Source organism: Danio rerio, chromosome 15 (genome assembly GCF_049306965.1).
Source record: "Danio rerio strain Tuebingen ecotype United States chromosome 15, GRCz12tu, whole genome shotgun sequence".
NCBI lineage: Eukaryota > Metazoa > Chordata > Actinopteri > Cypriniformes > Danionidae > Danio > Danio rerio.
In genome coordinates this window covers 14,249,291-14,263,363 of record NC_133190.1, presented here as the reverse complement: position 1 = coordinate 14,263,363, position 14,073 = coordinate 14,249,291, and the positions used below count along the sequence as shown (strand labels likewise).

Here is a 14,073-nt window from a genome sequence, read left to right as displayed (position 1 = left end):
AGATTTACTTTTGTTAGGAATGTATAAACAAATTAAACAAAACACATATTTTAAATCATATTTTAACCTATAAAATTCTGAATGATAGGTCCAGATGTTATTAATAAATAACAATTTAATAATAATAATAATAATAATAATAATAATAATAATAATAATAATAATAATAATAATAATTAGGCATGTAATCAGCTGTGAACAAAATTTAAGGAAGACGAGACGCCTATCCCTTCAAAAAAAAAAAAAAAAAAAAAATATATATATATATATATATATATATATATATATATATATATATATATATATATATATATATATATATTAGCGCTGTCAAAATTAACGCGTTAACGCATGCAATTAATTTTAAATAATTAATGCCTTAAAACAATTAATGCAATTAACGCAGTTGCAGGTTTTTTTCTTCCTGTTGTGGTGGACGTGTGTTCAACATGCAATAAATGTGGATAAGACCAAGGAAGCACTTTTGAAGGCAAGTTTCAGTATAAAACAATTAGTCGCATCACCAGGCTCTCCAAAGTTTCATGCAGTTTCGGGTGTTTCATTTTTAACTTTCGACTTCTGTTGTAAGTTGATACCGCATGGCGAACAGAAAGAAAATCCTCCGCATTTCGTGACTCTGCCCTAGTAGCAAAGAATTTTGGCCCAGATTTGGTATAAAGCTGGCACAGCAGGCATTTATCCGGCACTGGCGTACAGCATGGGGGCCAAACATGGCCCGGGTTTGGCAGAGGTGGCTCCGTCTTTAAGGCGGCACACAAGATTTGGGCCAGATGAAAAATGTAGTATTTGGCCCAGATTTAAAAATTTGATAAGTGGGCCATGTGAATTTGGCCAGTCTTGACCCACATTTAAAATACACTAAAATCATTTTTGAGTAAAGAAAAAAAATTCTACCAATCAGGTCACTTTGAGAAAAAGCGTGCCCATAGTGTGCCTAAAGCTCATCACTCCATGGGTTTATCAATTTCATTGCAATCATGACACCAACACCAACTTATCTGGCCCAGTTCCGGCCCAGTTATGAGTTATTAACTTGGCTGAGACTTGGCCCAGATATGGTCCGTGTTTGGCCCTTGTCTGGAAGCCAGATTTGGTCCAGTCATGTACCGTAATTCACTGCGGCATTTGGGCCAAGCAAAACCTGATTGTGTGGGCCAGAGCGGGGCCAGATAAATTTTGCTATGTGGGGGTGTTCCTAAAAGGTAATAAAATCACTGCTTAGGCTACAGGGTAGAATTTTAATAAGAGTATAATCTTAATCATATTAAAATCGGAGTATTGCTGTGTTATTTATGTGAATGTACTCAGAAAGTCTGGTGAAGTCGCAAGCTGTCAAAGACAGGGCATTACTCTGCCTTTCAGCATGAGCCCTCCAAGTTTAGCGTGTTTCCTCATTAAACGCAACGAAAGAGTATGCTTCGCGTTGTTGTGTCAGAATCCTTGTGAAATACAGTAATACTTTAGGACGCTTAGTTTAAGCAAATTTGATGAACGTGATCATGCGTGTTGAATCCGAGGGGAGTCGCTCTAGTATGGAAGGCCGTTGGGGCCAAAATGTCTGCAGCGCGTTGTGTGTGTGTCTGTGTCATGGGTGGAGTTAGCGACGTATCTGAGTAGGGGCAAGAGGGGTGTGCAATGTATTTAACAACCGGCTTGCGAGAAATTATCATTCATTTGCGGGCATTTGGGAGTCTCTGTGCACTTGCGGGATACTCCTAGTCTTAGCAATTGGATGAATGTAAAGGAGGATTAAGCAAAATTGTTTCTACTCTATAACTAATGTTCTCAACTCACAGCAATAAAACTTTACAATGAGTGCAACAGTTTGTATTCTATAGTTTATTATTATAATTTTTCATTTTCCATATCTGCCATTCCTGTATTTTGGCATTTTTTTGCAGTCCACTTAGAATCCAACATGGAAATCAATGTTTTTTTTATTGGCATTGATTGTTTTAAAAATTAAATATCATTAACATGCCTGTGTTTTAATTTCTGTAATAAATATGGCTGTCAAGCCAGGATCTTGATGGTTTATTGTGGGTATGTTGTTTACATGAAGAAATCTGTGTTACAAGTTAAACAAAAAATCTATTAAACAATTATATTTTGAATTTAAATGTTTTTTGTCTTGCGTTTACATTAATTATTACATTTAAATAGCAAAAATGACAAGTTTCAGTATTTTAAATGCGATTAATCGTGATTATTTTTTTTAAAAGTGCAATTAATTAGTTAAGTTTTTTTTATCTTTTGACAGCACTAATATATATATATATATATATATATATATATATATATATATATATATATATATATATATATATATATATATATATATATATATATATATATATTATTACAGAAAAAAAAACACAGACATTTTAATGCCATTTGAATTTCAAAACAATCAATTCCAATAGAGAGAAAAAAAAAAAAAAAAAAAAAGATTTCCAAGTTGGATTCTAAGTGGACTGCAAAAAAATGCCAAAATACAGGCATTGCAAGTATGGAAAATGGAAAATCATAATAACAATAAAGTACTGAATACAAACAATTGTACTCATTGTAAAGTTGTATTACTGTAAGTTGAGTTGTCCTCCTTTACATTCAGCCAGTTGCTAAAACAGTCCAGTCTGTTGACATTATCGGGGGACATTGTTGACCTTTTCTTTTGAATGATGTGATCTAAGCGTGCAACGCAATCTAACGGCAATTCGTAACTTTTTTTTGTGTTGATTTAGTGCGCACACACACAGATACAGACACACACACTCACACTAACACACACAACGCATGCAAGACAGGGCAGCCGGATCGACTACCTTCAGATTCAACATGATCGCGTTCATCAAATTTGCTTAAACTAAGCGTTCTAAAGAATGGTTGTATTTCACAAGGATTCTGACACAACAACGCGAAGCAGACACTTGTGTTTTTAGGGGGAAACACGTCAAACTTAATAAAACATTGGAGGGCGCATGCTGAAAGGCAGAGAAGTGCGATTCCTTTGACAGCTCGCAACTCATGAAATGCAGAGGTTTTTCTTTCCGTTCGCCATGCGGTATCAAATTCCATTAAAACAGAAGTCGAAAGATTAAAAATGAAACATACAAAATTAGATAAAAACAAAAAGTGCTTCCTTGGTGTTATCCATATTTCTTTGCACGTTAAACACACGTCGACTACAACAGAAAAAAAAAACTGCAACTGCGTTAATTGCGTTCATTTTTTTTAAACATGTTAATTATTTCAAACTACTTTTGACAGCACTAGTATATATATATATATATATATATATATATATATATATATATATATATATATATATATATATATATATATATATATATATATATATATATATATATTTTTTTTTTTTTTGTCTGTGCTACAAATAATAATAACAATAATAATAATGATAATAATAAAAGTAATAATAAAAAATAATAATAATAATAATAGAAGTAATAATTATTAAAAAAAAATGTTTCACTTTTGTTTTATCAGTTTAATAGTCACTTAAGTAATATTTAATAGATTTCTACCAATTGGCGCTACTTACTCTGTTAATTCTCGTGTCCACAGAATATATATATATATTTTGTGTAATTTAGTACGCTTTATTCCACATGATAAATAAACTACCAGTCAGTCAACATGTTGAACTGTGAAAATATTAAGTCTAGATGAATTGAGTAGCCTCATATAGTTTAACATTCCACCTTGAAAAAAGGTTACAAAAAGTGAAGAAAAAAAAAAACACACATGGCAAAAGGAAGTTTATCACTTTCCCTTTCCTTTCGCATATCACTGTTTTTTATAGTTTCAATTAATGGTAAATTATATTTTTATAAATTTGTAATATCATCTGAACTTATTAAAGTTACTACATTTCAGGTGCTAGACTGTAGCACTGAATAACTGAAGACATAAGAGCAGATGATTAGCAGAAAATAACAAGTGTGCTTCCTGTATGGTGGCCGGGAGAGCTTAATGCGCTGCAACTTAAGAAAGCACATGGAATTACAAAAAAACACTAACAAATAAAGAAACGATCTTCATCAATTTGACAACATGTATTGCAAATTGGTCACAACACATACAACTGAAAAAACGGGCCGCAAATTGGTTATTTAAAGGTTTTGTGTTAATTTCCAGTTTTGCACATATGTTTAATTTAAAATCTTTGGATATAAACATAGCTAGTGCTTAGCGAAGTTCCAGACTACCCTCCACCAGACCTAACCTCTGTTGCCCACCTCTTTCAGGAGCTGTATAGTGAAATTAGCCACAAGACCCCTGCAGCCCACTCCCACTGGGTATACTTCCATTGTCCAGCCATGTTTCTCTACCTCAGCTGCCAACTCTGCATATAGAACTGTCTTTCATTCAAAAGATTTATGTGGGACTTTGAGTGACTGCACTTTCACATGGAACAGGGAGTCTGTGACACGTTTTACTCTGACATCTGTATTATGTGTGGAATACCCTTCCAGTTGCACTTGGAAATACCTATAAACTCTCTCATTAACAGAGGACAACCCCTTCCCAACCATCCTTACCCCCTATTGTAGTGATAAAGAGATACCACTGTTCCCTGGCTTTTTTTACACTTGAAAGTGCACACATGAAAGTGCACACATGCGATTTGGGTGTGTGTTTAAGCAGACAAATACACATACTAACATTGAAACATGTCAATCTTGGCATGTTTTATCTTAAACACAGTTAATTGTGTCTTAAACGAGCACAAACTGTTCAGAAAGTCCTACATTACTTATTTTCACATCCCAATGTTGAAAGGTATTTCCCCTGCAGCTGCTGCCAGGCATTGGTAGGCTACTATTTTCTAAAGTAATACAAAATTGAAGATCTCTAGAAAATAGACTTAATTTTATCTTTGTAATATGTTGTGGAACACGTAAGAAGTCAAAATCTGCCTACAGCAGCCAATGTGGCACTGATCCAAAGGCATTGATCTATGCAAGATCTAAGAAAACCATGTGAAGATCTTTCTCCTTTTTAGCCATTTGCAAGTGATGCCAAATCATGTTAGTGTGTTCCAAACATCCTAAGAAGCCCCTAATGCAGGAGTGTCCAAACTCAGCCCTTGAGGGCCGGAGTCCAGGAGAGTTTAGTTCCAATAAACACACCTGAACCAGCTAATCAATCTCTTACTAGATATACTACAAACCTCCTGGCAGGTGGTGTTGAAGCAAGTTGGAGAAGCTAAACTCAGCAGGGCACCAGCCCTCCAGGACTGAGTTTGGACACCCCTGCCCTAATGTCTGCCTTCAGTATGAGGTGCCTTTAAGTTCAGGAACTTAATCTCTGTGCCAAAACGCTGAAGAAAATCAGACCTTCCAAATTGAGAAGAATATTTTCACAAAAGTTGTCAATAGCTACTGCATTTTTCTCCTTGGGAATCAAGATCCCTCCAGCCCTTCTCCAAGTTTTTTGGATCACCAGGCCACTGTCATTAATCTCCAAAGGAACTTTAAAACTTAAAACTGGGATCAGGAGCTGATGCAGATCTTGCCCTTTTGCAGCAATCTCAACCATGCTCCAGTTAAGTGACTTTGTGTCTAACTGGTGCTCTGGTAGTTGAATTGGTGGCATATCTTCTGGACTTTAATAATTGGGATGTGACTGGCAAAATTAGTCTTCGTCATGTGTTTCTCAAGATTTGCTATGGGTGCTTTAAAGCAGTGGTCCCCAACCTTTTTATCACCACGGCCCGGGAGGGTTGGTGTACATAGATTGCTAGGTGACCATCAACCGTTTTCTCAAGAGGATGACAAATTGACAAAACATTGCTGCAACTTTGATACAACTTCTATTTGTGGAGAAAATTGAAAATCACTGCACTGTTTTGGTGTTCTGTGTTTGTCTAAGCTTATTAGTCTACTGAAATGTGTATATTCTATACACAGTTTGAAGCTGATCAGTCAGTTCTTGTCACATGACTTGAATAGCGCTTGCAACTTCTGAAAAGTTGACATGTTTTCAACTAAATATGCCTTGAGAACTGGAGCGCATTGCGGCAAACTCCCAATGCATGCACAAGCCACATACCTCCCTTCGAAATAACCAACTTGTTAAATGTTGGTGCTCAAGTGACCAAGATGTAACTAAGAGAATATGTCCATTTTTCAAAATTAATGATTTATTGTGTGGCCAGTTATCTGGTCTCAGTTTTCTTCTTGCTAAAGAACCTACTCACAAATTTGTAAGAATCTCTAAGGAAGGCAGTGCTTGTTTGCTCCTTTCCTTTTTATAGCTTTATAAATATAAAGCATTTACGAAAAGGTAATTCATGAAAAAAGTAGCTTTATTCCAGTTTATTTATTTGCTTGTTTGATTATTAATATCTTATTTTAAGATGTTAGTAAGCTCTTTTGACAACTTATTGTGTTTTACGCATCACTGATATATTTTTTTGTGCTTTCCTAATGTAAATTAGTTGTTTTTGTATATATTTTTTCCACAATACATTTTTAATTCAAATAGAACTATTTAGTAATTGTGTGGTTTCTTAAAAGTAAAACTGAATGAAAATGAGAAGAATTTATTTGGCAAAATAAAATAATATATTGTGTGTGTACATTTCAGTTAATCTATTTCAAGGAAGCTTCTGTAACAAACAATGAAAAACAACAAATATTTATACATCTAGTGCTTGACTGTCATTGTCTGAGCAGAAGATCATTAAATGTCAGTGTATTTGTGTGTGTGTTTCAGGGCAAGCATGGGGATGAAGCCATTTAACATCTGGACAGGATGAATTTGGGCCGTGAACAGCTTGTGAACTGAAAAGACAAATATTATCACACTCAACACTTTTTCTGGGATCTAATTATGATTTGTATTCAAAGCTTTGCTCATGCAAATATAATGTTGAATAAAAATAAAACAGTTTAAAAAGTTTTATTGAGAAAGTATTTCATTTTAATGCACTGTACTAGATAAAAAAAGTTCTATATAAATATCATAACATGGTAAATAATACGATTATTGAACTGTTTGAGGAAATTCTTTACATTCAGAATTTCATTTTTAACTCAGTGCAGTTTGCAATTCCTTTGTAAATATTTCTAAACATATTTACAAGCAATATACAAAATAGAGTATTAAATATGAGTAAATTTGATGAAACAGATGTACTACATGATTTTTTACTTTCATATAACATCTAGTCTGTTGTGTATCTTTACCATTCACAAATAAAACTTTTAAATTAAACAATTTATATATATATATATATATATATATATATATATATATATATATATATATATATATATATATATATATATATATATATATATACACATAATGCCTTTATTTTTTTTTATTTATTTATTTTTTTAATGAAAATGTTTTGCATGTTCCATTTTTGGGCAATGCTTTGTTCTCTATATACAGCTCTGATATCGAAACCAACACACTCACACACTCACATAACTATACAAGTCTAATTAATTTGGTCTTAACCTGTGGAGAAAATAAATGATTTCTACCTGGTTTATGCTTTTGGGGTTTAATTGGATTTTACAGAGATTTTTTTTTTTCCTTAAGGTCCCAAGTGCAAATGTTTTGTGTACCTACCTAGGGTCATTTTAGATTTTCTAAAGAAAATGAGAGTGTGAAGTATATATATATTCGATAAACACCTCTGAAAATATACCACAGGCTCATATGGTGCTACAAACCACTTTAAACTTTAGTTAGTATAGCCTACCCTACATGCTTATCTGTCATTCTGCTGTTTTGGACTGTTTGGCGCCATCTTGTGGCTGGTTTGTGTGGGCTATATTCAGCCGTTTTTCTCTCTTCAAGCTTTACGTTTAAGGAGACGTGAGTAAATTATTATATCTCAGATGAAAATGTCGAATCGTTTAATTTTGTGTCGAAAAAAAAAAGTGTGATAAGCGAGATACTGTTCATACCTGTATAGCCAATTGTTTTCACAGAATAAAGCCCTTCTTGTAAAACAGCAGCTGACAAAGCAGATTCGTAGATGATCCCCTATTACCACTACGTGTTTTTATTTAATTATTATTATTATTGTCTGTGAAATGACTGTGATAATTGTTCGGCTCAATAGCACCGTGCATTAATAAAGTGTATTTCTTGAAGACTTTAAACATTGTAATCTTTACCATAACCAATGTTGCATCCATCTTCCTCAAAAAAATTAAAAAAAAATTTAAAATAAATAAATAAATAAACAAATAAATAAATTAATTAATTAATTAATAAATAAATTAATTAATAAATTAATAAATAAATAAAAATAAAAAAGCTGAGCCAAAACAACACATTTCCACCGAATTTCTAATGTTTTGCTTCAGTAGAGGTCTGGAAAACATCCCATGGTTTGTTTAACCTGAGCAAACAGTTTTGTGCAGATATGTGCGTATTCGTTAATCCTGAATGATCATTTCTCCAGATTAAAACCTGCGTCTTGTGCAAAGATCACAGATAAACTCAATGCAACGGCTGAACCGACCTGCTGACTTCTGTTTACATACGGGAGAGAGAGAGACATAGATAGGATCCTCAAATAAGACAAAAACATATGCAATAAAATGATCGGGATCCTGTCCTTTGAAACCACATGTCTCCTGTAAAATGTATACCCTGTACTTAATATTCACAATGTATTACTATGTAGGCCTAATATATGAATGCGCTAGAAATTTAGGCATTCCAAAAAATGTTCAGTGCAGAAAATCTTAAAACATTATACATACTAAACCAGTAAATGAATAAATGTTTTTATCTCTTTTTAACCAAGAAATCAAATTCAATAGTTCATCATAGCATTTAATTAATTGCCTTTAAAAAAATGTGAAGCTTTGAAAAACTTCTACCTCCATTTCACTGAAAGCAAAGCATTTTTTTTTTAAAGTAATTCACTCAAATATTTCTGTTGCGTAACTGCTCTTAAACCATTACTCCCTATATTTACTTACAAAGTTCTGTAATAAAATTAGGGATGCATTTCATACATTTGCCTGTTTTTTCTTCTTCTTCTTCAGTCTAATGTAACAAAAAACTCAATGTATATTTCAGTTACATTACATCTTTTTAAAGCATGTTTTCTCAAAATGTGTTTCTCATAAATCTAACTTTGGCAGCACTTTTATTTACCAAACTTCACTTTTTCTTTTTAAAAAATCATATCAATATTCTAAAGGGAGAAAAAGTCCATCTTTTGACTTCATTTGATTATGTGCCAAATTATTATATATTTTTTTCAAAATAAAAAAAAATAATAATTTATAGACAATTTATAAAAAGTGCATATACAAAAGTGCAAAAAAATTTGAATTTTGTTTTGCCCTTCTATATAAAAAAGAAAGTAAACTACTGAACATGCAAGCAGGAGCCTGAAAAAGAAATGGTCAACTTTAGATGAAAAACTCAGACAGCACTCAGAGGTTTTTGCATCTGAATTCTTCAATTCATAACAATTCTAAAAGTTGTGGTGTCCATAACCATAGTGGACACTCTGGAGTGCACTCAATCATTTCCATAATGGACTGCAACAACTACACTCTCAGAAATAAAGTTACAAGGGCTGTCACTGGGGCAGTACCTTATCAAAAGGTATTTGAAGAGTCCATTTTGGTCCCTCAAAGGTATTTTAGGTGCATTTGGGTACTGATACTGTATACAGTATACCATTTGAGGTATGACTAAGGACTTTATATACAAATATGTACCTTTTTAAAAGATACTGCCCCAGTGAGCACTCTCGTCCCTTTATTTCTAAGAGTGTACCAAATAGCTTAGAATGACCAATAGGCAACACTCTAGTATAATTTGGGAAACACCCACTAGAGGGCGCGGTGGCCATTTTGGAATGAAAACTCCAATAGAACAACAGCATATTATCTGTCTGTAAAATAAACTATTAAAAGTGCTGATGATTGTGATAATAAGTGTTGTATTGTCATCTTTCAGGTTGTATCTCAGCTTTAATACGCTTTTTAAATAGATAAATTAAAAGCAGCTGCTTGCCATCGCGACAGTAACGAGATCCAATGGACAGCCGAACACTTTAACTCCAAGCTCTTTGAGTATACTGTACAGCCAATGTACTCAGCAGCAAGAAAATACTCAAAAAACACTGGGAAAAATTTACACACCAAATAAATTCCCGCGTCTGACCACAAGATCCACAGCGCAATCCTTTCTATGTAAAATAAAAAATATATGTATAATTATTTGTTAATTTAACGAGATCAAAGTCAGAATACCATGTTTAATTACTAATAGATAGCCTACTAAGTGTCAAATAAGTGCCAAGTCTGACTAAGAAGTTTAAAATGTAATCTGAGGGATTTATCAGCCAGCAAACTCACTGGTTTTCATAGCTCCTTTTAAGTGGACTATATACAGAGGTGGGTAGTAATGAGTTACATTTACTTCGTTACATTTACTTGAGTAAAATTATTGTGTAATGTGCACTTTTTGAGTACATTTAAATTTGTGTACTTTTACTGAAGTATTACTCTTACTGGGATACATTAGGCGGCATTCCTCCAATACCGTCAAATGATAATAAATATGATTCATATGACTTGTTTGCAAATATTGTTAGGCGCCGTATTGGAGAGGTTGTGGGGTTGCTATAGAGACGCGTCCCCCGCTTTCGGTTAGAGCGCGGCAAGACCCTATGTTGGAATAATGGCAGAAGTTTAGGAAGACGTGCAAGTTTTACTGCTTTCCTGCCATCTGCGGCTCAGAGAAGGACGATCACTTTGTCTGTACAGTGAGTTTATCGGACCAGATCACCTGGCCCCAAGTTCAGTGTATGTTTTTACTCCAAAATGTCCACAAAAATAGTTTCATAATGAACTGACATCGCAACATACATGAATGACAGCTCCACCCTGAAAAAACACGTAGTGGTAAGCAGGCCTGGATTGGCTAAGCGGGAGGACCGGGAGAATTCCCGGTGGGCCGGTCCGTTTTTTGGCCGCAAGGGCCGGTGTCCCTAGCTGCTTGCACTCTCAGCAGTCGCACTTTTTTCATTTAGTTATTTATTTGACCATAGGCTCACTCTTTTTATTCATTATTTTGCTGCAGCTCCACACTTTTTATTTATTTTCTCACAACCCTGTGAGCAAAATGCAGCCTGCAGGTTCATGATGGCGTAACTATAATTCGACCCCAAACAGCGGCACCTTAGTTAATATAAGAATTCGAATAATTAATATTAATGATTATTACACCTGCTCAATGAAAATCAGATGATTCACTACATTAATAATTCTGACAGAAATTGATCAGAAATCTAGAAAGGGGAGAAAAAGATTAAGCCATCAATAGACAACCTTTTTTAACAGTGCCATTGTGGTCCAGTGGTCAGCATGTTGCATTACCATACCTCAGGACCGGAGTTCAATCCTTACCTATCTAATTTAATTAATTTTTTTTTTTTTCATTTGGGTTGTTGAACATTTAAACTTCTAAAGCAGCTGTTTTCTTGAAAAAGACGTGATCGTGTCATTAGAAACTGAATTTGAAATAACGTTATTTTAATATAATCAGTCGTGAACTAAGGTGGGCCGGTCTAAGGCTTGAAACTCCAGGGCTGAAAAGGAGTCCCACTCTGGCCCTGGTGGTAAGTGTCAACATTATCCACATTTGAATCTTATTAATAGTAACTATAGGATAACAAAAGAAACTGCTGTTTAATGGAATAACTGATTATCCCTGCTCATATTAGTCATTCATACTGTTAACCATTAAAAATAGAACATTTAAACTTTTTTAAACATAAAATAGTATAAATAAAAAAGAAAAAAAATTCAAAAGGGGGTGAATAATATTGCCTTCAACTATCTATCTATCTATCTATCTATCTATCTATCTATCTATCTATCTATCTATCTATCTATCTATCTATCTATCTATCTATCTGTCTGTCTGTCTGTCTGTCTGTCTGTCTGTCTGTCTGTCTGTCTGTCTGTCTGTCTGTCTGTCTGTCTGTCTGTCTGTCTGTCTGTCTGTCTATCTATCTATCTATACACACAAACAGTTAAAGTCATAATTATTAGCCCTTTTTGAATTTCTTTTCTTTCTTTTTTTCCCAGCGTCCTACCAGTGCTGATATACAGCCATATCGCATTACTATGAGTGTGATATTGCGTTTATACAACAGTTCAATGGCACAATCGTGTATATAAATAAGAAAATCAAACACGGAGAGTCTAAAAACACCTTTTTTAGGAACTACTTTCTTCCGCCATTCATTCACATCTGCTGCTGACGTCAGAACAGTAGAAGCCATTACTAATTCACCAATGTCATTTTGGAGCTAGTGTTTGAATGACTCTGTCTAAAGCGATGACAAAACTGCTGATTTTGCTCACACTTTAAGAATATAGGGCTGAATGTGACATGAAATACCATCCATCTACAGAGATATGCTCTTACAGTGTTACAGTCTACAGTATTTCTATGTTGCAATTGGAATTTCACAATAATTAACCCCGAAAATAACAACAAATTCACTAATATTACCAGACTGCTGTTGTGTTTGTGATGAGAAAAAAAGGAAAAATGCTAAACACATGCGGACTTTGCCTATTTCAATCTGCCAACATATTCCTGATATGCAAGCAAATCGGTATAAATACAGCGCTACAACATATAAAAGAGAGAGATCGACTAATAATATCACTTCCAAACATACCTGCCAGGTGTTCAGGGGTGAGGTTGAAAACACGGTGCAGTGGGTTTTGGGCAGCAACTTCGATTGGGTACTGTACCAAAATTGGCAACCCGGGGGTGTTTAGTTTACAGACTGTAACAAAGAGGGGGGTGGGTGAAATTACGGGAGTTTTTTAGGAAGAAATAAAAATGGGATGTTTGCGGGAGACTGGTCTGAAATATGGGATACACCCATGAAAAATGGAAGTTTAGAAATCAGTAGTTAGAAATCAGCCTGTTATATATTCCAAGCGTAAGGGCTTATTATGCAGTTCTGTCGCCATCATGTGGATAGAAAACGTCAACCGTCGTTAACAAGCTCTCTCAGAAATTGTAAATATTTTAAAATAGGCACTATTCTTGAAAATAAACTGCATAGTTGCAATCTAAACAACTAATATTTAATATTTTAACAATCTGAAAACAAATATTTGCCAAACTGTAGTGTATCTGCTTGTTGCTGGCTGTATGGGGGCGGAGTAATACACAAAGTGTAAGGAGGCTGTTCGATTGCTGATATAACTTAAATATATCACGGCTTTCAGCCAATCAGACAGAACTGTTGTATAGATAAATAAATAAATAAATATATATATATATATATATATATATATATATATATATATATATATATATATATATATATATATATATATATATATATATATATGCACACACACACACACACATATATTTATTTATAAAATGAAAAGTAACTATTTATTTGAGTAACTTTTTATCAGATATTTTTTTCTTTTTTCTTTTACTCGAGTAACTTTTAAGATTGTTACTTGTACTTTTACTTGAGTACAGATTTTGGATACTTCACCCACCTCTGACTATATAAGTGAAAATAGTGAACGAGTGTACAGAGTAGGGGATGATTTTGAATACATTAATGGTTTTTACTTTTCCAGAATTGAACAAAAGTCCAGTTAGATGTACAGACATAGCTGTAGAAGAGCCAGAACTGCATGGTAAAGTTTGAGGTTTTGTTCTGCAAGCTGACAAAGAGCATTAATCACTGCTGCAGGCCTGAGCTTAATTATGCTTGAATAAATAAGTCATTAAAGGCAGAGACAGGGCCTGTCAGCCGCGCTCAGGAGACACCTTCATCTTTCTCCTTCACTTTCCACGCTCGCATTCTCTTGTTACTCGTTTCTTGTATTTCATTAAAACACAAGGACACAGCGGCATTGTTTGTCCCTGTAAATGCATGGCTTTACTTCAGAAAATGTTCATGAAGGTGCATAAACGTTTTCTATTTGTTGCTAAAGTAATTTTAACCCTCAAAATTCACTCAAATTCTCATTCTGGCTT

General features: G+C 34.0%; 1 long non-coding RNA gene across 1 annotated transcript; it reads left to right on the top strand.

Annotated features, from left to right (window-relative positions):
• Positions 1–3,577: 3,577 nt before the first annotated feature.
• Positions 3,578–6,951, top strand: LOC141377786 (uncharacterized). The gene is made up of 2 exons (XR_012390661.1): positions 3,578–5,791; positions 6,000–6,951. It is a non-coding gene; the product is annotated as an uncharacterized lncRNA (long non-coding RNA).
• The last annotated feature ends 7,122 nt before the right edge of the window (positions 6,952–14,073 follow it).